We start from the raw sequence: 22,396 nt of genomic DNA, 5'->3' as shown, positions 1-22,396 counted from the left end.
GAAAGACCACTTAGACATCATGGCATAATAATCATGGTTTTAACATATTCAGAATAAAAAGCAGCTGGATTGAGTACTGGTATTATAAGGCAAAAGATTAAAGTTTAAAAGAATTATCATACCAGAGAATGAAAAACCACACCAGTTTCATTTAGACACACATATGCTTCCTTAATTAAATTAAACATGTTTGTGTTTTTGTGGAAAAAGACTAGGATATTGCATCCAGAGTGCCTGCTATTGCATTCAAATGGTATAAATTAAAAAAAAGCTATGCTTTACATCTGAAATCTGATTTTGTCCAAGTATAGGAATTGTTTACACATACATTTAATTCAATGCAGCTTTTTAAAAATGCCTTCCCTCTTCCAATCTCTTTGCTTTCAGGTTTTCTTCCCTGTTAATCTCAATTCATTAGGAACCAGTCTAGACTTCTAAACTGCTTTTATCTGATATCAAGTAGAGGCCCCTATAGATATTTGCCATGATGGGAAAGGATAGGCTTATACTTTCTTCTCCCAGTGCTGATGTTCACATGAAGTACCACCACAGGGATAATGCATCGCCCAAGTTTTAAACAAGGAGAATGCAGTTATTGCATTGATTACTACTTTCACATAGCTCTGCATTTTTATTTTTTTTACCAGTTCAACTCCTTTCATACTTTTTCTTTTTTCTCTAGGTCAGTACCATATAAGGAATATAAAGTAAAAATTTTAAAAAAAAATTATTATTAATCATTGCCTTTAAAATTATTCCTCTAGGAGGTCAAGGATGGCATTTGTAGTCTTCCCCCCTTTTATACCCCTATATCTGAAAGGTAAATTGGACTCAGGGTGAATGGGGACTATCCAATAGCTTATATTAACCACTGTATCTTTATTTATATTTCACTAGAATAAAAGAAAGACACAATCGTCTTTCTTAGGCCAAACTAATAAGACAGAGATAAGAAATTGCTCACTATTCAGGCATATCCTTGAACCAGAAACTTCCTAATTTAACTCTTGAGTTATACTCTCAGGAGCATTCGAACAGCACTGTAAAGGCGAGGAGAAAGTTATCCTTATGCTCTTGTCCCTTCTTTGCTGCATGCCTTCAACCAACCTGGGACCCAAAAGAAGATGCAGATGAGAAGCTGCATGGAAAGAAAGAAGCTGTTGGAGACCCTTCAACCTCCTTTTGTCCCACCTGAATTTAATTGGTGGGGATTAGAAGCCCAGGTGGCACATTGTTTAAAGTGCAGTATTGCACGCAAACTCCGCCCATATCCTCCATTCAATCCTGACAGGGCTCAAGGTTGACTCAGCCTTCCATCCTTTCCAGATCAATAAACTGATGCTTTGCATCAGTGGTTCTCAACCTGTGGTTCGTGTATCCCTGGTGGTCTATGGTCCGTGAAGGCTTGAAGAAATGTTATAATTTAAATTTTGAGTTAAGTCTTGGGGGTCCGTGGCCATGGTCACAAAAGTTATTTAAAGGGGGTCCATGGTGAAGAAAAGATTGAGAACCACTGTTCTACATTGTAAACTGGCCAGAGAGTGCTATAAAACAGTGCTGCTCAACCTGTGGTACGCATACCACTGGTGGTACTTTGGCACCTGGCAGGTGGTATGCATACGACAGGTTGAAAAGCACTGTAAAAAAAAGTATAAAAAAGTGTTAATGGATTGACTAAATCTAAGGCCAATGGTCAAAACTAAAGAAAATATACATACTTTAAAACTCATATGTACATTGAATAACAAGATACTTCTTTCAAATCGTAGGGAGGCGGAGTCAGCTGTCAAACGGAATGGCTGTGCCGAGTCGCCGCTCTGAATGAGCGTGCCGATTTCACAGCCATTTCTCTGTTCCTGGTAGGTTTTTTTAAAGCCCCAGATCTCTTGGAAGGAGATTGGAAATGGAGGCACCCAGGTGAATGGTTCTCGACAGCGGTCCGAACCGCAAAAATCAGGAAAGGCTCGGGGAAAGCTGGGTGAAGGAGACGGCCCATTATGACGGACGTGAAGAAATGACAGCTGTCACCTGGACAGAAACAGTGGTGAATCAACGGAACAGCGACTCAACTAACCTGGCGGAGTGAGTACTCAGCGAACCTTCGTAAGTGTTCCAGATCGTGAAATCATTCCAGAGAATTTCAAAGAAGAGAAGAAAAGAGGGGAAGCCCCAGAGTGAAAGGGGAAAATCATCTACCCTGACAGAAAGCGGCGACAAGGAGAAGGGGGAAAAGAGATTTTACCTTAAAGTAGCAGACCCATAGGCTACAAGGATTGGTGAACAAGGGTGGTTTCTCTTTCTGGCTCCTGCAGCAAAGCCAAGAAGAAGAAGCTAAAAAAACTTTAAAGAGCGACAGTGCGGACTGAGCAGAGAGAACGGACATTTTGAACAAGAACTGATAACCAACTAGCATTTAATGAGGGAAGGGTGACACTCATAAGTTAAGAAGTGAAATAATTGCTTTAAAAATTTTCTAAAACAAAAGGGATAAACTATAATTGAATTGAGAGCTCAGACCAATAAGAATTAATTGAACATAACCCATTGTATGATTGAATTGGAGGAGGCTAACTAGGAACAAAAGGTTGAATGGCCAAGGAGGGTGAGAAAATTTATTTGTCTTCTTGTTGAATACAATAATATCTATAACTGCCAAGAGACTGACTGTAAAACCTGGTCTTTACTGCTAATGAACTGAATACTTGTTACAATATTTAGGTAACTTAATGATTATATTATTGTTACATGTTACTATATAGATAAATTAGGACTGTAGTGGAATATAAACACTTGAAATTGATTAATATTGATTATTGTATATTAGAAGTGTTAGCGTAATAGGTTTTATATTGTGTTAGCAACAAAATATATTATTGTTAAGACATAAGGCACTAGTGACTATAACTTTGGAAGAATAATAAATTCTCCAGGTATGGTGGAAGGAAAGACAAAGTTTGTGTATAAGTGAGAGGGTTGGTTGACGTCATTTCGAAAGATGACAAGCATCCCAAATCTAACAAGAGTTGGGACTGGAAGAAGGCAGATAACCCAAGCCTCATCGGCGGAATTAAGCCCAACAGGGCAAAGATCCATAGAAGAGATGATGACACGGGAGAGAGCAGGTTTACTTAAAGACCTACAATCAATGCTACAATCCATGCAAGAGGTTATGCTGAGAAACCACGAGGATCTGAAAAAAGAAATAGGTGAAATAAGGAATGATACTGGAGAACTTAAAGAGAAGATGGGAGCAATGGATGGAAAATTTGAATGTTTCCAACAACAAATATTGAAAAATGAACAGAAATTATTAGAAATGGAAGACAGAATGAATAAGGAGGAAAGAAGAGTAGATGAAATGAATGAAAAACTCTCACAAGCAAACAAAGAATTAGAAAAAACCATCATCCTGCTTGAAACTGAGAAAGCAGACCATTATCTACGTTTTCAAAACGTGAAAGAAGAGAAGGGGGAGGACTTCCCAGAAATGATGACGGACTTGTTAGCGAGGACCTTAGGGACAGGAAAAGAAGAGATGGCAAATGAGATTGATGAAATATACAGAATCCGCACAAACTATGTAAAAAGAAATAACCTACCCAAGGAAGTACATATTAGATTTGTTAAGAAGTTAGTTAGGGATGAGATCTTGCACAGAACCAGGGATGACCCGATAGAATACAGAGGCAAACAACTAACAGTCCTCAAACAAGTTCCCAGGAGGGTAAGACACCCAAGAAGGCCCTACCAAGATATCACATCAAAATTAATAAGACAAAACATCAATTTTAGGTGGCTGATGCCAGAAGGGATTCTGGTGACCTGGCAAGAAAAAAGATACAGGCTAGATATGATTGACAAAGCAAAAGAATTTTTCCAGCAGTACCTAGGCAATGAAGATGAATTAGAAGAAAGAGAGTTAAGAGAAGAGAACAATACAGAGACATATAATAGAAAGACATGAGAATCACAAGGCAAAGAACGGGAAACGGAGAGAAGAGAAAAAATGAAAATGAACTATGACAATGATGATGAAAGTAGACACAAAGAACTCAAGGAAGATAGACCGACAAGAGTGACAAGATCAAAATATAGGCAGTAATGTGGAAGTATTAACAGTATTATCATTAAACGTAAATGGACTAAACTCCCTGGCTAAGAGAAATATAATTTTGAACAAGCTCAGTAAGAAAAACGTAGACATAATAATTTTACAAGAAACACATATAAAGAACCAATACCAAGATCTACTAAAGCACTCTAAGCTAGGAATCAAATTTGTATCACTTTCACAGCAGAAGAAAGGAGGAATTGTGATATACCGTATGTTAAAGAAAAAATTCCAGCAAAACAAATCTATTGAGACGAGGAAGGTAGAATACTGATAATTGAAATTTCCCTGAAGAAAAAAAAGGTCGTCCTGGTAGGAATTTATGCCCCCAATGAGAAACAAAGACAATTTTATAAGAAACTGCATAAGGTTATTGCTGATATTGAATATGAGAACATTTGTTTAATTGGCGATTTTAATGCAGTTACAGACAGAGAATTAGATATAAGAGTGAGGAAGTAAGAAAACGAACCAGAAGAATATTACCAGGTACTTTTTTTAAAATGGCGGAAGAATTAAATATTCAAGATAGTTGGAGGGAGAGAAATTTGAATGAAAAGCAATTTACATATTATTCAGGGCGGCATCAATCGTGGTCCAGAATTGACATGGTCTGGACAACAAAAGAATTAAATTCAGATATAGACGATGTAGTAATAGACATTAATACTTGGGCAGACCATACTCCTATCAAATGGAAAGAACAGAAGACAACAACAAGGAGGTGGACTCTAAAAAAGGCAATCCTAAACCAAAAAGAATTTAAGCACAAGATGGAAGAACAAATGCGGATATTCCTCCAGACAAACAAGAAAGAAAAGACTAGCACTCAAAACTTATAGGATACGGCCAAGGAAGTTATGAGAGGAACTGCAATTGCATACATGGCCAACGAAAATAAAAAGAAAAGCCAATATTGAAAAGGTTTAGAGGAAGAACACAAAAAAATTAGAATTAGAACTACAAAAAAATCCAAAAACAACAACTAGATTTAAATAAGCATAAATGAAGCGTCGGAGCCGGGGCCTAGAGAGCTGTTGGAGATCCAGCCGGTCTGAATCCGACCGATTGCGACTAAGGTCCTCTATGAGGTCTTATCTCGCGGCGATGAGGACGGCAAGGTCTTTGCTATCCTCATCGCGTCCGCAGATAATCGCCCGGCCGCCCTGTTTAGGGTGACCCGCTCCCTCCTCAATCAGGAGGTGAGGGAGGAGCCCTTGCAGAGTCATGCCGAGTTTAGCCAACATCTGTCGGACAAAATCGCTCGGATCCAGACCGGTCTGGACTCCGACTGGGCAGAGTCTGACGGTGGTGACATGGGCGGTCTTGGGGATGTTATCTGGGAAGAGTTCGATCCTGTGACTCCGGAAGATGTGGACAGGATCATGAGGAGGCTGAGCTCCACCACGTGTTTATTGGACCCGTGCCCCTCCTGGCTGGTTTATGCGGCTCGGGAGGGGACACGAGGCTGGCTCCAGGCAGTGATAACTGCTTCTTTGAGTGAGGGTAGCTTTCCTGCCGCCTTGAAGGAGGCGGTGGTGAGACCCCTCCTCAAGAAGCCTGTCCTGGACCCAGCTATTTTGAACAACTATCGTCCGGTCTCCAACCTTCACTTTCTTGCGAAGGTTGTTGAGAGCGTGGTGGCGCATCAGCTCCCTCTGTTCCTGGAGGAAGCTGATTATCTGGACCCGTACCAATTGGGTTTCAGGCCCGGGTACAGCACGGAGATGGCATTGGTCGCGCTGGTGAATGATCTCTGGCGGGCTTGGGACAGGGGTTGGTCCTCTGTCCTAGTCCTATTAGACCTCTCAGCGGCTTTCGATACCATCGACCATGGTATCTCACTGCGGCGTCTCAGGGGGCTGGGAGTGGGAGGCACTGTTTTGCAGTGGTTCTCCTCCTACCTCCTGGGACGTTTGCAGTCGGTGCTGGCAGGAGGGCAGAGGTCAGCCTCGAGGCCTCTCGTTTGTGGAGTTCCTCAGGGGTCAGTCCTCTCGCCTCTCCTGTTCAACATCTATATGAAGCCACTGGGTGAGATCATTTGTGGTTTTGGGGTCGGGTATCATCAGTATGCTGATGATACCCAGCTTTTCATCTCCACCCCAAACCACCCCAGTGATGCCCTCGATGTGATGTCCCATTTCCTGGAGGCGGTTCGGGTCTGGATGGGGAAGAACAGGCTTCAGCTCAATCCCGACAAGACTGAGTGGTTGTACGTGCCGGCATCTCGGGAAATTCAGGTTATTCCATCTTTAACTATGGGGGGGTGAGGTATTACCCCCCCCGTAGATAGGGCTCGCAACTTGGGTGTCCTCCTGGATTCACAGCTCTCCCTGGAAGATCATATAGGAGCTGTGACCGGGGGGGCCTTTGCCCAGGTTCGCCTGGTGCGCCAGTTGCGACCTTATCTGGACCGGGATGCCTTGCGTACAGTCACTCATGCGCTCGTGACCTCTTGTTTAGACTACTGCAATGCTCTGTACATGGGGCTGCCCTTGAGGACCACTCGGAGGCTTCAACTGGTGCAGAATGTGGCCGTGCGAGTTGTGTTGGAGTCTCCCGATACTCCCATGTAACACCTCTACTCCGCGAGCTGCATTGGCTTCCAACTGCCCTCCGGGTGAGATTCAAGGTGCTGGTGATGACCTATAAAGCCCTAAATGGCATGGGTCTGGATTACTTACGGGAGCACCTGCTGCCGGCGGCAACTTCCCTTCGTCCAGTGCGCTCCCACAGAGAGGGCCTCCTCAGGGTGCCGTCGGTCAGAGTGTGTCAGCTGGCGGCCCCCAGAGGGAGGGCGTTCTCTGTGGGCGCACCAGACCTTTGGAATCATTTAGCGGTTGAGCTCCGGATGGCTCCTGACCTTCGCTCTTTCCGCCGTGACCTGAAAACTCACCTGTATGAACAAGCCGGCCTGGTCTGATGGGTTTGGGGTATTTTAATTGTAATTTTAATTAACTTTTTACTGCAATTGGGCCATTCTATTTAATTCTCATTTTAACTTTTGTATATTGTATTTTTATTGCATTTTATTGCCCTGTACACCGCCCTGAGTCCTTCGGGAGAAGGGCGGTATAGAAATTAAATTAATAAATAAATAAATAAATAAATTAACATTATAGAAAAGGAAGAAATGGCACAAAGAATAAAAAGTATTAAGACAAAAAATTTTTGAACAGGCAAATAAACCCAGATGGTTGGCCTATAGACTGAAAAAACAAAAAGATAAAAGATGGATTAGTAAACTATGCAATGAAGCAGGGGAGATGGTACATCAAAATGAAGGGAAAAAATGGGTGACATATGAATTCTATAAAAATCTCTATAAAGATGACGAAAAGATCACTGAAGAAAGAATATTACAATATCTCATGAAAGTGGACTTATCGAAGGTTCCGGAAGAATTTCAAAATATATTAAATAAGGACATAACAGCCCAGGAAATTATAGAAGCAATTAAAAAGCAAAAAAGTAATAATACACCTGGCCCCGACAGAATACCATCTGAAATATACAAGAACCTCCAAGAACTTTTGGCCCCAACTTTATTGGACATATTTAACGAAGTACTAAACACAGAAAAAATTCCCAAACTCATGGAAAGAAGCAACTATCTCACTAATTCCTAAAGAAAACTCCTATTTGACTTCCATTAAAAACTATAGGACCATTTCTTTATTAAATACGGATTATAAGATTTTCATGACTATAATGGCAGAAAGATTAAAAAAATACTTGGCTGAATTTATCCATACCAACCAAAACGGTTTCTTGCCCAAAAGACAAATTAGACACAATGTTACGATTATACTAGACAACTTAGAATATTAAGAATCACACAGCGGAAAACAAATGGCATTGATTTTTGTTGACACTCAGAAAGCGTTTGATAACATCAAATGGAATTTTATGTTGACTCAACTGGAATTTGGGGAAAGATTTATAAACATGTTTAAAGCAATCTATTCCAAACAAGAAGCACAAGTAATTATAAATGGAGAATTCACAAATAGCGTTCAAATACAAAAAGGCACGAGACAAGGTTGCCCACTATGTCCTCTATTATTTGTTCTTTCTTTAGAAGTACTAACAAAAATAATCCAAAACGATAAGCTGATTAAAGGACTAGAAAACAGAAAAGAGACATTTAAATTACAGCCCTAGGCAGACAATTTAGTTTTTATTCTGGAAGACCCCTTAGAATCTGGAACAAGACTACTACAGGTGCTACTACAGACCATGAGCTTCTCCTTGCAAAGTTTAGGCTTAAACAGGTGCTACTACAGACCATGAGCTTCTCCTTGCAAAGTTTAGGCTTAAACTGAAGAAAGTAGGGAAAAGCACTAGGCCACTCAGGTATGAATTAAATCATATCCCTGTTGAATATACAGTAGAGGTGACAAATAAATTTAAGTAATTAGATCTGATAGACAGAGTGCCTGAAGAACTATGGACAGAGGTTCGCGACATTGTACAACAGGTAGCAACCAAAACCGTCCCAAAGAAAAAGAAATGCAAGAAAGCAAAATGGCTGTCTGAGGAAGCTTTGCAAATAGCTGAGGAAAGGAGGGAAGCGAAAGGCAAGGGAGAAAAACATAGATATGCCCAATTGAATGCAGAATTCCAGAGAATAGCTAGAAGAGATAAGAATGCCTTCTTAAATGAACAGTGCAAAGAAATAGAAGAAAACAATAGAATAGGGAGGACCAGAGATCTTTTCAAGAAAATTGGAGAGATGAAGGGAACGTTTCATGCAAAAATGGGCATGATAAAGGACCAAAATGGCAGGGACCTAACAGAGGCAGAAGAGATTAAGAAGAGGTGGCAAAATTACACAGAAGAACTATACAAGAATGAGCTTAACGTCCCAGATAATCACAATGAGGTGGTCACTGACCTCGAGCCAGACATCCTAGAATGTGAAGTGAAGTGGGCCTTAGAAAAGCTGAGCAACAACAAAGCTAGTGAAGGTGACAGTATTCCAGCTGAGCTATTCAAAATCTTAAAAGACAGTGCAGTAAAAGTGCTACACTCAATTTGCCAGCAAATTTGGAAAACTCAACAGTGGCCACAGGATTGGAAAAGATCAGTTTACATCCCAATTCCAAAGAAAGGCAGTGCCAAAGAATGTTCAAACTATCGCACCATTGCACTCATTTCTCATGCTAGTAAAGTCATGCTTAAAATCCTACAAGCTAGACTTCAGCAGTATGTGGATCGAGAACTACCAGAAGTACAGGCAGGATTTCGAAGAGGCAGAGGAACTAGAGATCAAATTGCCAACATACGCTGGATCATGGAGAAAGCTAGGGAGTTCCAGAAAAACATCTACTTCTGCTTCATTGACTATGCTAAAGCCTTTGATTGTGTGGATCATAACAAACTGTGGCAAGTTCTTAAAGAGATGGGAGTACCAGACCATCTTATTTGTCTCTTGAGAAACCTATATGCGGGTCAAGAAGCAACAGTGAGAACTGGACATGGAACCACTGATTGGTTCAAAATTGGGAAAGGAGTCCGACAAGGCTGTATACTGTCGCCCTGCCTATTTAACTTATATGCAGAGCACATCATGAGAAAGGCAGGGCTAGATGAATCCAAAGTTGGAATTAAGATTGCCGGAAGAAATATCAACAACCTAAGATACGCAGATGATACCACTCTAATGGCAGAAAGTGAAGAAGAACTAAAGAGCCTCTTGTTGCGGGTGAAGAAGGAGAGTGCAAAACTTGGGTTGAAACTTAACATTAAGAAAACCAAGATCATGGCATCTGGCCCTCTCAATTCCTGGCAAATAGATGGGGAAGAAATTGAGGTAGTGACAGATTTTATTTTCCTGGGCTCCAAGATCACTGTAGATGGGGACTGTAGCCAAGAAATTAAAAGACGCTTGCTCCTCGGAAGGAAAGCCATGGCAAATCTAGACAGCACACTAAAAAGCAGAGACATCACCCTGTCAACAAAAGTGCGTATAGTCAAGGCTATGGTCTTCCCAGTTGCAATGTATGGCAGTGAAAGTTGGACCATAAGAAAGGCTGAGCGCCAAAGAATTGAGGCCTTTGAACTATGGTGCTGGAGAAGACTCCTGCGAGTCCCTTGGACTGCAAGGCGATCAAACCGGTCAGTCCTAGAGGAGATCAATCCTGACTGCTCTTTAGAAGGCCAGATCCTGAAGCTAAAACTCAAATACTTTGGCCACCTAATGAGAAGGAAGGACTCACTGGAGAAGAGCCTAATGCTGGGAAAGATCGAGGGCAATAGAAGAAGGGGACGACAGAGAATGAGGTGGCTGGATGGAGTCACTGAAGCAGTAGGCGTGAGCTTAAATGGACTCCAGAAGATGGTAGAGGACAGGAAGGCCTGGAGGAATGTTGTCCATAGGGTCGCGATGGGTCGGACACGACTTCGTAGCTAACAACAACAACAGGTGCTGAAAAATTATGGAGATGTTGCGGGGTTCAAGTTAATAAAGAAAAAACTAAAATGCTAGTTAAAAACGTGTCCAATTTACAAGAAACTGAGCTAGTAGAAAAAATTAACATCCAGACATCTAAAAGAGTAAGGTACTTGGGGATCCAACTGTCGGCAAGATGTATTACAGGTGTATAGCAGACTTAGACAGATGGAAAAACTTGCAGCTGTCCTTTATGGGGAGAATAGTGACAATCAAGATGAATATACTACCCAAATTACTCTTTTTATTCCAATATGTACCAATTAAATTAGGCAAGGATTTTTTTGAAAATTTAAACAGAATTACATCCAAATTTATTTGGCAAGGTAGAAAACCAAGAATTAAATTAAAATTATTACAGGACGCAAAGGAAATAGGAGGGCTCGGCCTCCCGAATTGGGAAAAATATTATCAGGTGGCAATATCAGTATGGATAAAGAATTGGATACACCTAAGAAATAGAAGACTACTAGCATTAGAAGGCCACGACATGCAGATAGGGTGGCATGCCATAATGTGGGACGGGAAAAACAAGGCTCATCTGTACTTCCAGAATCATTATATCAGACGGGCACTATTAGACGTGTAGATTAAAATTAAAATATTTAACTATATAGAAATCCCCAATTGGCTATCAATATTAGAGATATTCATGCACCCCAAATTCATAAACTTAGGAAGAGTAATCACATATAAAGATATAATGGAGATTTGAAAACAAGGAAAATACTATTTTAAGACGGTATAGAGCTGGAATGGTGAGCATACCTACAAATACAGTCACAATATAGAAAAGACAAAAAAGAACCCAGGATAAAATTAGAGCATACACAATTAGATAAAATCCTTCTAGGAACAGAAGACAAAATGATAAAAAAGATATATTAATATTTATTAGAACAAGATAAGGGACACGGTGGCTCAGTGGGTTAGGATGCTGAGCTTGTTGATCAGAAGATCGGCAGTTTGGCGGGTCGAATCCCAAGTGCCGTGTAACAGAGTGAGTGCGTTACTCGTCCCAGCTTCTGCCAACCTAGCAGTTCAAAAGCACGTAAAAATGCAAGTAGAAAAATAGGGACTACTATGGTGGGAAGCGTTCCGTGTGCCTTTGGCGTCTAGTCATGCTGGCCACATGACCATGGAGACGTCCTCGGACAAACGCTGGCTCTTCGGCTTTGAAACGGAGAAGAGCACCGGCCCCTAGAGTTGGAAACAACTAGCACGCATGTGCGGGGGAACCTTTACCTTTACCTAGAACAAGATATGTTAGAAGAACAGGTAAAAGATACAATGCTAATCTGGAGCAAAAATTTCAGTTACAGTATAGACCTAGACAATTGGCAATCACGATGGGATAGAAACAGGAGGTTAACACTAGCCACCTCCTATAAAGAAAATTTATACAAGATGTTTTATAGATGGGTAGCAAAATAGATAAAAAAGGCTAGCAAAAATAGATTTAAAAAACCTCACCAACATGCTGTAAATGTAGAAAGCTTCCAGGGAACTACTATCACATGTGGTGGGAATGTTTAAAAGCGCTAACTTTTTGGCACCTGATAAAGAATTGGCTTGAAGAATTATTATTATTATTACAAAAATTTGATTTAAAACCAGAAACCTTCCTATTAGGGATTATTAATGATAAATTCAGCAAAGGATCTTTTTACTTACTATTGCCTATTTTAACCACAGCAAGATTGGCCTACGCTGAAAAATGGAAAAGAAAGGAAACCCCTACTGAAGAAGAAATAATAAACAAAATTCTATCCTGCACTGAAATGGACAGGTTAACATTAGAGATCAAAAATAAAACTGAAACAGAGTATTATGAAATTTGGAACAATTTGTACAAATAGTTAGAATTAAGGAGGAACGCTGAGATGACTATTGATTGATTAGTTGACAACGCAGAGACTTTTTACTAGCACCTATATCAGGACAGAATTGAAAGATATTTATTTACAACGTAGCCAACTGAAAGATTGTTTACCAGAAAACTTACAGATGTTATATGTACATTTTGTCATATTCTGTCCCGTCATAGAATGTATTTTTCTGTTCTGTTATTCCCTTTGTTACATAAGGTAATACTAATAGCAGTGTTGTAGCCAGGGAAATTGTAACATGTCCACTTTTGTTTTTAAATGTACATTCAATAAAAATTTTATATATATATATATATATATATATATATATATATATATATATATATATGTATATGCTTCTTTCAAATCTTGTTTTTCCTAAGTTTTTTTGAAATGCAGAAATGCTTATTCACTATGAAATAAGTAATTATTCTCCTTCCGCTTCATTTTCAATCCTAAACATGTAGACACAAATTTATTTTTATTCTTTATCATTCTATATCATGAAAGCATTATTCTAGATCAGGGGTGTCAAACTCAATTTCACTGACGGCCGCATCAACATTGCGGTTGCCCTTAGGGGGCTGGGTGGGTATGTCCTGGGTGGGCGTGGCCTACTGGATGGGTGTGGCTAGAGTGCGTATGGCCTACTGGGTGGGCATGGCCAGCTCTACATCGTTCGCATCAAGGGTGCCTATGGGGGCCTGGGCAGGAGTGGGACAGATCTGAGGGTCTCTGGTGGAAGGAGGGTCTCTGGGCCAGGGCCAGGGCAGTGGGGGCCGTTCCCTCACTGATTCCAGGACGGCTTCGCGAGCCACATGAAACCACTTCGCGGGCCGGATCTGGCCCCCGGGCCTTGTGTTTGACATGTCTGTTCTAGATGAACCAGTTCTAAAACAAGCATATAAACTTACCAAAATCTTTAAATACTTTTAGCATAAACAAACTAGTAAATCACAAAGGAAAAATACAACTTCTGAGATTTATTATCCAAAATAGGTTGTACACATTTTATTAAGAACATTGAATTATTTATAATTATCAAACAAACTGTGGGGTCTTTGGTGCTCTCAGAGCTTGGCTCTTGCAAACATTTCATTACCAAACTAGGTGACATCATCAGTACTGTTCGTAGTTCAACCCTGAGCTAGAAATATTCTCTTCTAAACAGCATAAACACTTATATTCTATCTTATGGGAAAACACATACTGACACTGTTCATGCAATGCACATCTTAGTTAAATCATGTCCATTCTTCTATTCAGTGAGTTTGCAGGTTTATATGAAAAAAACATATCTTAAGCCTATCTAGTATTTAATTCTGTACAATAAAAATATATCTTCTGTCTATAAAGTCTGAGGTTTAAAATTAAGTTTATAGAAAACATTACTGCAAAACAGATTTTCTAATTTCACTTGTTTACAATGAACACATATTTTTGTTAGTGAGTTATGCCAACAGATGAAAACACAATATACATCACTATTAAAAGCACAATTAAAATATCAAGATAGAACTGATAATGAAAATTAAAGACGTATGGGATGGAAAATCAGTGGAAAAGAATATTTAGTAGGGAAATGGACATGGATCAAAACTCTAAAATTTTTGTTCTTTTCTATAGATTAAGTTCTCCAGCTCTGACCTCCACTTTGTACAAGACAAGGAAGCAAGTATTATATATATAACATCAAATCAAATGAAGATATAAAAAGCAGATTGGCAAGAAAATTTTTCCCAGCAGTCTTTCAGCCATTATTCAGAGCAGAAAACACAATTTACTGTGAAATAATCTTATATTTGTTCCACTGAGCTGATGAATGTCACTTTCCCTGATTTCTTTCCCTCCTGGGGATTTCAGGAATTTTAGAAATTTGAACTCTTGATTTCACGGCCACCCTTGAAGAGGGCACCACTAAATCTTCTGAGTTTTCAGGTTTCAGTGAGCTTAAAGGGATTAAAAAACGTAAAATACAACTATTTTAAATGAGCAACAGTCAAGTGTCCTCTCATTCTACAGCTTCATTAAAAGCTCTGATCAGTTACTAATGCTAAATATTGTCTACCTCACCCCATTAAGTTATAAACATAATTTAACATCAGAAGAAAAGACATTAAAGGGTATCATTTTGAGGGGAAAAATCATTTTCTTTTCTAACCGAATCTTTGGACATCAAAAGAAACAAAGGAAATAGTCCCAACTAACATTATGATTTCCACCTATAGTGGAAAGCTAGCCTTTTACTTGAGCTTTATATTTAAAAATGATAAAACTGTCCTTTATTAAGGAAGAAGAATCATATTATTTTATTTTTACTAGTAAGCTAAAAAAACATGAAGTTCAAATGATGTGGTCTTATTGACCAGAGAAAAAGGCAGAATCAAATTATTGTTATGCAACAGGCATTAACTGATGAAGCAATGTTATTCTTAAGACTTTCCAAAACCTTCCATGAGCAAATTCATACTTTGACAAGCTTGACAAATATGGCAGTGACAGGAAAGTTCTGCATCCACTTACTGTCATACTTTGGATACTTTGAATATGGTTAAGAAAAACTATCATAGAAAATAATTTAATGTACAAACAAGAAGAAAGCTAGCATTGCAAGAAGCAGCAGAGAAGGCATATTATGGTATCTTACACAAGTTTGTTTATGAAATACAGTATATTCAGCCATCGATTTTTCAAAAATTATGAAATAAAGTTAGCATTTTGGGAGATCTCCAGGAATTAAGATAGAATGAACATAATTCCCTTACTGCTGATATATTTATTATACATCTCTGAACATAATATCCTATCTCAAGCTTTCCCTTTCTTGGGAAAATTGTTGAGAAAGAATTGGTTGTCAACAGTAGAATGATCTATCTATCTATCATCTATCATCTATCTATCTATCTATCTATCTATCTATCTATCTATCTAATTTATTAAATATTTTTATTGACAATAGTAATACAAACTAAAAAAGAAAAATTATAAGGTGCAAAAGAAAAAAGAACATTAAACAATTAAAAAGAAATAAAAATAAAAATGCATTAAAGTAAGAGAAATCTATAAAAGAAGTGACTCCCAACCTTTAATTCAATTATAAAACAATTTTTGTAATTTTTCACTGGCTCTTAGTTTTACAACAGCAATCCCTTCATCTCATATTCCATCCCTTTTCTGCAGGCAAATTTATAAAGCATCATCTTTTCAATTTTAGTTTTAGAAGAAAATCCATTAAAAGTTTCCAGAAGTAACAACTTATCTTATTTTAACTTTAATCAAATAAACCAATTTTACATACCTTCCATTTCTAACAATCTTAATCTTTAGTCTTATTCAAATAATATTGTAGAACTTCATTTCTTTTCATTTTTTATTTCTCCCTTCTCACAAGATTTTTCAAACTTTAACAAGTCTCATTTGTAAATCCAATGTAAAAAAATTATCCAGGTAATTCCCTTGATTTATTATTTGTATTTCCTTGTAGTTTTAAAATATAATCTGTTGGGGGTTTTGTGTGTGTGTGTATGTGTGTGTTTCTTTTGTGTTTTCTTTAGTGAGACATTCTTTTCCATGTCATTCTCATAGCCTGTCATTTGTAGATCCACTTTCAAAGCCATCTTTTGTCTGGTCCAATAAAATTTGTTCCTCACCTGCCATTTCTTCCATAACCTTTTGGACATAGTATATCCATAGGAAAAAAAACACCGCTATTGACAGTGTTGATACTAACTTCTAGATCCATTTTTCAAAAGCGTCCTTCAATATTTTCAATGTTATGTTTTGTGTCATTTTATGAGACCCAGTTAATTACCTTTTAATGAGGCTTGTGTATTTTTCTCCTTTAACTAAAATGTTTAGTTCTCTCTAGTGCCCCAAGTTCTGTCACATGACCATGGTGGAAGTTGGGACAAATACCAGAATTTTGAATCTGGGTCACACATAGCCCCCTAGTAGGGACTATGGTAACTTCAAACAGGTGCTTAAGCAACTGGTCATAAACTAAGGATTACTTATACTCTGGAGATAAGGTTGGTGCACTTGTTGGCCTTCTGACAATGATTAGAGATAATGATATTCTGGACAGACTTTGGGGGATGGATGGTGAGCAGTGCATTTCATATTTTATGATAGATTTGTATTTTTACTGATCTTTACAATATAAACCATTTTCTGAGCTCAACAGTACGTAAATATTGTATATAAAGAAACCAAAATGTTAGCTGCAGAACTGTAAAAACTAAGAAGAAATCAAATTGTCACTACAATAGATAAAGCATGTTCATAAAACTTGCTTTGTTGGGGCTACTATCCAATAATTTGAGCTGTCAAGGCCCAATTCTAACAAAAATAAATATTTGTAAAAACCAATGGGACAAAGAGAATAATTGCTCCAAGTCACACTAATACTGAAATGAAAGACTTCTAGACTATAAAAATCAGAAGGAAGTCCCATCAGAGGAACTGTATTTCTACACATAACCTCTTGGAAACTCTTATTTTCCCTCAATAAAGAAGAGCTGGAAATGTACCAAATATGTCATCAAGGTACTTTTTCAAAGCCAAAAGAAGGGGGGTGGGGAAGAAAATTAGTTCCATATGCTAAAACAATTCAGCATTTAGTATATGTAATTTGACAAATGTTATAGTCTTGACAATGTACATGGCAATCTTTCAGAGAACTGAAGCTGATGTTATGCAATATCAAAATATAAAACAGATGGTAGGGCACCCTTCCCCCAGATGCACTATTATTTGTCATCATGTTAAGACTGGGAGTAGAGAATGAAGAACATATATTTATTATACTCTACAACAGAAGAGTAATAATTCTCCAAAAAGATTCTTGTATTCTCAGCAGAGACTAAGAAAAGAGTCACGTAAGATGTAAAAGTTAGTTAAACCACCAAAGTCCAAACATAAGGTCAAATAAAATGAAAACTAAATCAAATTATTTAAATGGAAAAGAGACAAATTCATTTCCAAAGGAAAATAGCTATTTTCACATAAATAATGCCATTATATCATGTTGCAGACTAACTATGATGGCTGAATAATAAAGTTGAGTCTGTACCAACCACTGTCTATTCAATAATAGCTAGCACCCTGAAATTTCTGCTGAATTCTTTTTTTTTCAACTATCAATGTATTTATTTAGAAGCCTTTAACCCTTCCCCACCCCAGTTTCCAAGAGTCTTATAAAAATCAGTAAGATATTCCGTTGCTCTCAGATATCTATCTAGGACACAGCACAAAAGAATTAGGGATGGGAAAGAGATAGGAAAAAGGCAAACATTTTTCTTAGAAATAAATATATAAATGAAATTATAATCATAAGGTGGATCAGCTCTGAGAGGTAGAATGATGAAGGTCTGAGTACAGACAAGGTTGTTGCAACACAGAAATACCAATCCCTCCCTCCCATTGAGAAACAAATTCTTACTCCATTTAAGTTGAACACATAGGAGAAAATGATTAATAACGTTTATGTCTTACACACATTTTAAACACACACATATCAAGGAGCTGTGTCCTGGAATGCCTACCTGCCAGGTAAATTTGAGCAACTATCTGGATTAAGGTTGACAGTAAACATGTTTTAGGAAAAAGGAACAAGAGTTTATTGGGTGAGTGGAAGGAGGAAGTTTAATTTTATTAAACAATGATTACTGCAGGATGACACTTAAGGGGAAGAAATTATAAGAGCCAGCAAAAATTGCCAAGTGCCCAAATTTTGATCACATGACTGTGAAGATGTTGCAATGGACAAAACATTAAGGATCAGTCGTGGCTATGATTCATTCGTCACTATCATAACTTCATATGGTGTCTGAACAAATAGATGTAATCCAAGGACTACCTGTATTCTTTCTCTTCTGCTTCTTCATACCAACATTCAGATCCAACTACCATGAAATAGTAATACTAACTTTATTTGTTGCAGCAACACAAACATGACTTGAAAATAAACCCGTTTTCTTCTGTTCCTTAAATGTTAATCAGCTCCCATACTTCACCACCAAGTTGTATTTTATTTATTATGTTTTTATTATGTTTGTTTATTAAATTTATTGGCCGCCCGTCTTACCACAAATATCTCTGAATTCTGTTCATGCCAAGAGAGTCTGTCTCCTTTTTGGTGATTTCTCTACTCTCTAGGACAATCTATCATACAAAAGTACATACAGTACACAGCTGTCTGCTGAATGAAAAATTACAGCATAGTCTGTGTAACTTCATACTCTGGGCAAAACAACAACAACCCACCACCATCTAATATGTATGATGCTTCATGTGTTGTTCTAACAATGATTAGCAAGATCAAGAAGCACATAGCTTTTAAAAAGCCCAACAGAAAGAGCCATTTAACTGTTCTCATTTATCTATCTATTATGTAAATAATATGAACTTGGAAATAATATATGCCAAGGCTGATGTCAAATGAAAACACATTTTCTAGGATCCGAACAAAGAATTGCTACAACAACTCTTCAGCGCTATCCTGTGAGAAATATGCATTTTACAGGTTTGCACAGACCAGCTTTTCCTGTGCTGCTAGTTTCCAGATCCCCAGAATTCTCAGCCAGAACAAACCTACTGGCTTGCGGCTCTAATAAAGCAATTGTAATTGCTGTAAAGGGCGTGTACTCCAGTTTTCTTCAGTTAATCAGGGAATATTATTTCTGGTTACCTGGTGCTAGAACGTCTGTATAATGCACTGCTTAATTTTATTTCCAGGATTTAATCTGGGTCGGTCACCGGGACCAGAGGTTTAGTCTTCTGAGATTTTGGACTTGTGCTGGAGCCCATCCTCAGGTAACTTTTCTCTACCGGTATGCACGAAAGCTTTAAAGACTAAACTTCTGATCCTGGTGACCAACCCAGATTAGATCCTGCAACATTATACTGGGACACAATATATTTGCTTTCATTTGTAATTTTATATACACTGTATTATTAATCATTTTGCTTCTTTCTGCCTTTGTTTTCTAATCTATTAATCTCAAGCTATAAATAAGTCAAATAAATAAACAAAATTGGGGAAGGCTAGCAAAAACAAGACAATAAATAATATTCTGTAGCCGCAATGCCCTTTTTTGAATGTATTATTGTTTTCAACAGCCAAGAGATGGAATGACATGATAAACATCACTGAAGAATACAAGTTGGAAATCTCAGCTTTTCCCCCTCTTTTAAGTGAGGTTGTAGGAGAAACTATGGGAAATGCGCTTTCTTTGTTTCACCACAAAAATTGGTAAGAAACTGCACCCCTGCAAGCATATTATACTGATTCCATAGTTATTTTGAGTGATTTCCATTGCATATCTTTGGAATACACATACTTTAGTCTTTCACAAGTAAAATGAATTTCAATTAATATTTAGTATTATTTATTTAATAAATTAAATATTAAATATTATTTAATATTAAATATTAATATCAAACATTAATTTGATATTAAAAAGGCAATAAAGTATACACAGTGAAAGACACTTATACACACCTGTCCAGATACAAAATGAAAGAATTCTATTTCCATGATAAATATGATACCAAACAGCTACATATTGTCAAACACTTCTTAAACACTTAAAGGGGTTCATGAAACCCCATGGGGTTAAGAACCATTTACAGGAAGATTGCAAGGGTTTTTTTAAGACTGACAAGGCTTAGCGATGTGATCAAAAAGTGTGACTTATGAGGCTGTCACAAGTATGACAAGTGTAAAGCATGACTAGGGGATTGACACAAAGAAGAGGGGATCAACTTATTCTCCAAAGCACCTGAAGACAGAACAAGAAGCAGTGGATGGAAACTAATCAAGGAGAGACCTAACCTAGAACTAAGAGGAAATTCCCTGACAGTTAAAACAATTAATCAATGGAATGGTTTGCTTCATTGGTGGGATTCAGCTGGTTTGCACCACTTTGACAGAACCGGTAGCTATTTTTTTGTTGCCAAGGCCCAGAATGGGCTTCCGGAAGTGGCATCCATACAGAGAACGGTTGTTCACATATTTGAACCCCACCATTGGTTTGCCTCCAGAAGTTGTGGGCTCCAACAATGGAAGTTTTAAGAGGAAAATGGAATAGTGGGGTATTCGACTAGAAGACCTCCAAGGTCTCTTTCAAGTCTGTTATTCTGTTATTATGTCTTACAATGACAATGACTGTCATCTCATGACTGTGCTCCAGTACAACAGTTGCAACAGTCCCGGTTACAGTCATTAGGTCAATCCCTATAGGAAAAGAGCAGGTTGAGCTGTAAGTGGAGTTAAACATGTCATCATTACATTTAATTTAATTTAATTTAATTTAATAATATTTCTATACCGCCCTTCTCCCTGAGGACTCAGGGCGGTTCACAGGGCAAGAGTAAAATACAAAATACAAATATTAAAAAGAAATTAAATGATTGCCCAATTTTAAAACAATTGATATACAATTATAAAACCCCAAAGATAAAATTAAGAATACAAAAAATAAAAAACCCCACCAATCCCCATCAGGCTAGGCCGGCTTGTACAAACAAAAACGTCTTGAGATCGCGACGAAAGGAGCGAAGATCGGGCGCCATCCGGAGCTCTACCGGTAACTGATTCCACAGCTCCGGAGCGCCCATAGAGAAGGCTCTCCCCCTGGGGGCCACCAATTGACATTCTCTGATCGGTGGCACCCTGAGGAGGCCCTCTCTGTGGGAACGCACAGGGCGCAGGGAGCTTGATGCCACAACAGACCCAAGTCCAGCCTCATCCCATGAATTCCATGGAACTTTTGTAGCGCCAACTTAACTTTGAACGTTAGTTGACTAGATTCTTATACATAAGTAGTAATAACAAGTTCTTCTGTGCTTTGAACTCAATGAATGTGCCTGGTTATTTGTGCCTGACAATCCCGCACATTTGCATTATCGCATGGTCATGTGACCACCAATTGCAACCTCCTGCCAGCTTCCCCATTGACTGCTTATCAGAAGACAGCAGTGAAGATTGCAAACAGAAATCATGTGACTGCAGGGATGCTGCAATCAAAAGGATCAGTTATAAATCTCCTTGCTCAGTGCTGTTTAAAAAAATGACACACCACTCTTCAGTTAAAATTTTCACTGCCAAGTAGCCACTTTGGGCAGTGAAAGCAATCTCTCATCACTTTTATTCATGAACAGATTTCATAAGTCATCTTGCCTTTTAGCTTAGTGTTCAGACTGGTTAATTGTAAGACAAAGGACCATATTAATCTATAAAAATGTTCTTCATTCCTCCGCTTCACTCCCAAATAAAGCTATTATTCTACGTTCTGCCTATATTTACAAATATTTAAGAGTGGACCTGGAAAAACTTTGAAAAAAGCACTTGGGGGGAAAAACAACCAAAAATACAAAATCATATTCCAAATCTTGGATATTATGGCACAATTGGGATAAACTGTACCCTTAAAAAAGCATTGCCACTTAAAAATATGTTATCTCTTTGAGAGGAATGCATTCCCAAACAAATGAAAATCCGTCTATGAAAGCAATGTTTTTAAACTTATAAATTAGTAAGAGAAAGCTAGAGAGGGCCGTTTTCAATAATTATCAATTACATCCAACAGCTTCTTCTCTGACAGCTACCTTCAATTATATAACAACTGCTGCTTTTGACAAATTGCTACAATTAAATAATTTCAATTACAGATGGAAGAAGTATGGCACCTGTCATTTTGCCTGTCTAATGAACCAAATTAACAACAAAATAAATTAAATATATGAGTCTCTAGAGAATGCATAGCAATTCATTTAAAACAAATCCTTGCTGTTCAGCTATATACCCTTGGTGATCAATAGTCCAATGTATTCTCAATTAAAAACAATTTAAGGTTCCCCAGCACACATTTACAGAAATTCTGGAACTTCAGTGTATTCAGTGTGCAGCAAGGTTTGGTTATACTCATTCATATTTAATTTTTAAGGATGGTTCACTGCACA

At 38.1% G+C, this 22,396-nt stretch overlaps 1 protein-coding gene across 1 annotated transcript in view; it reads right to left on the bottom strand.

The window, feature by feature from the left end:
* Positions 1 to 22,396, bottom strand: part of CACHD1 (cache domain containing 1) — a 154,217-nt gene that overhangs the window by 95,911 nt on the left and 35,910 nt on the right. The window lies entirely within an intron of this gene.

This window comes from Vipera berus (assembly GCF_964194415.1).
Source record: "Vipera berus genome assembly, chromosome: 3".
NCBI classification, from domain to species: Eukaryota; Metazoa; Chordata; class Lepidosauria; order Squamata; family Viperidae; genus Vipera; species Vipera berus.
The sequence above is the reverse complement of the archived record's forward strand: the minus strand, read 5'-3'. Positions and strand labels throughout refer to the sequence as shown.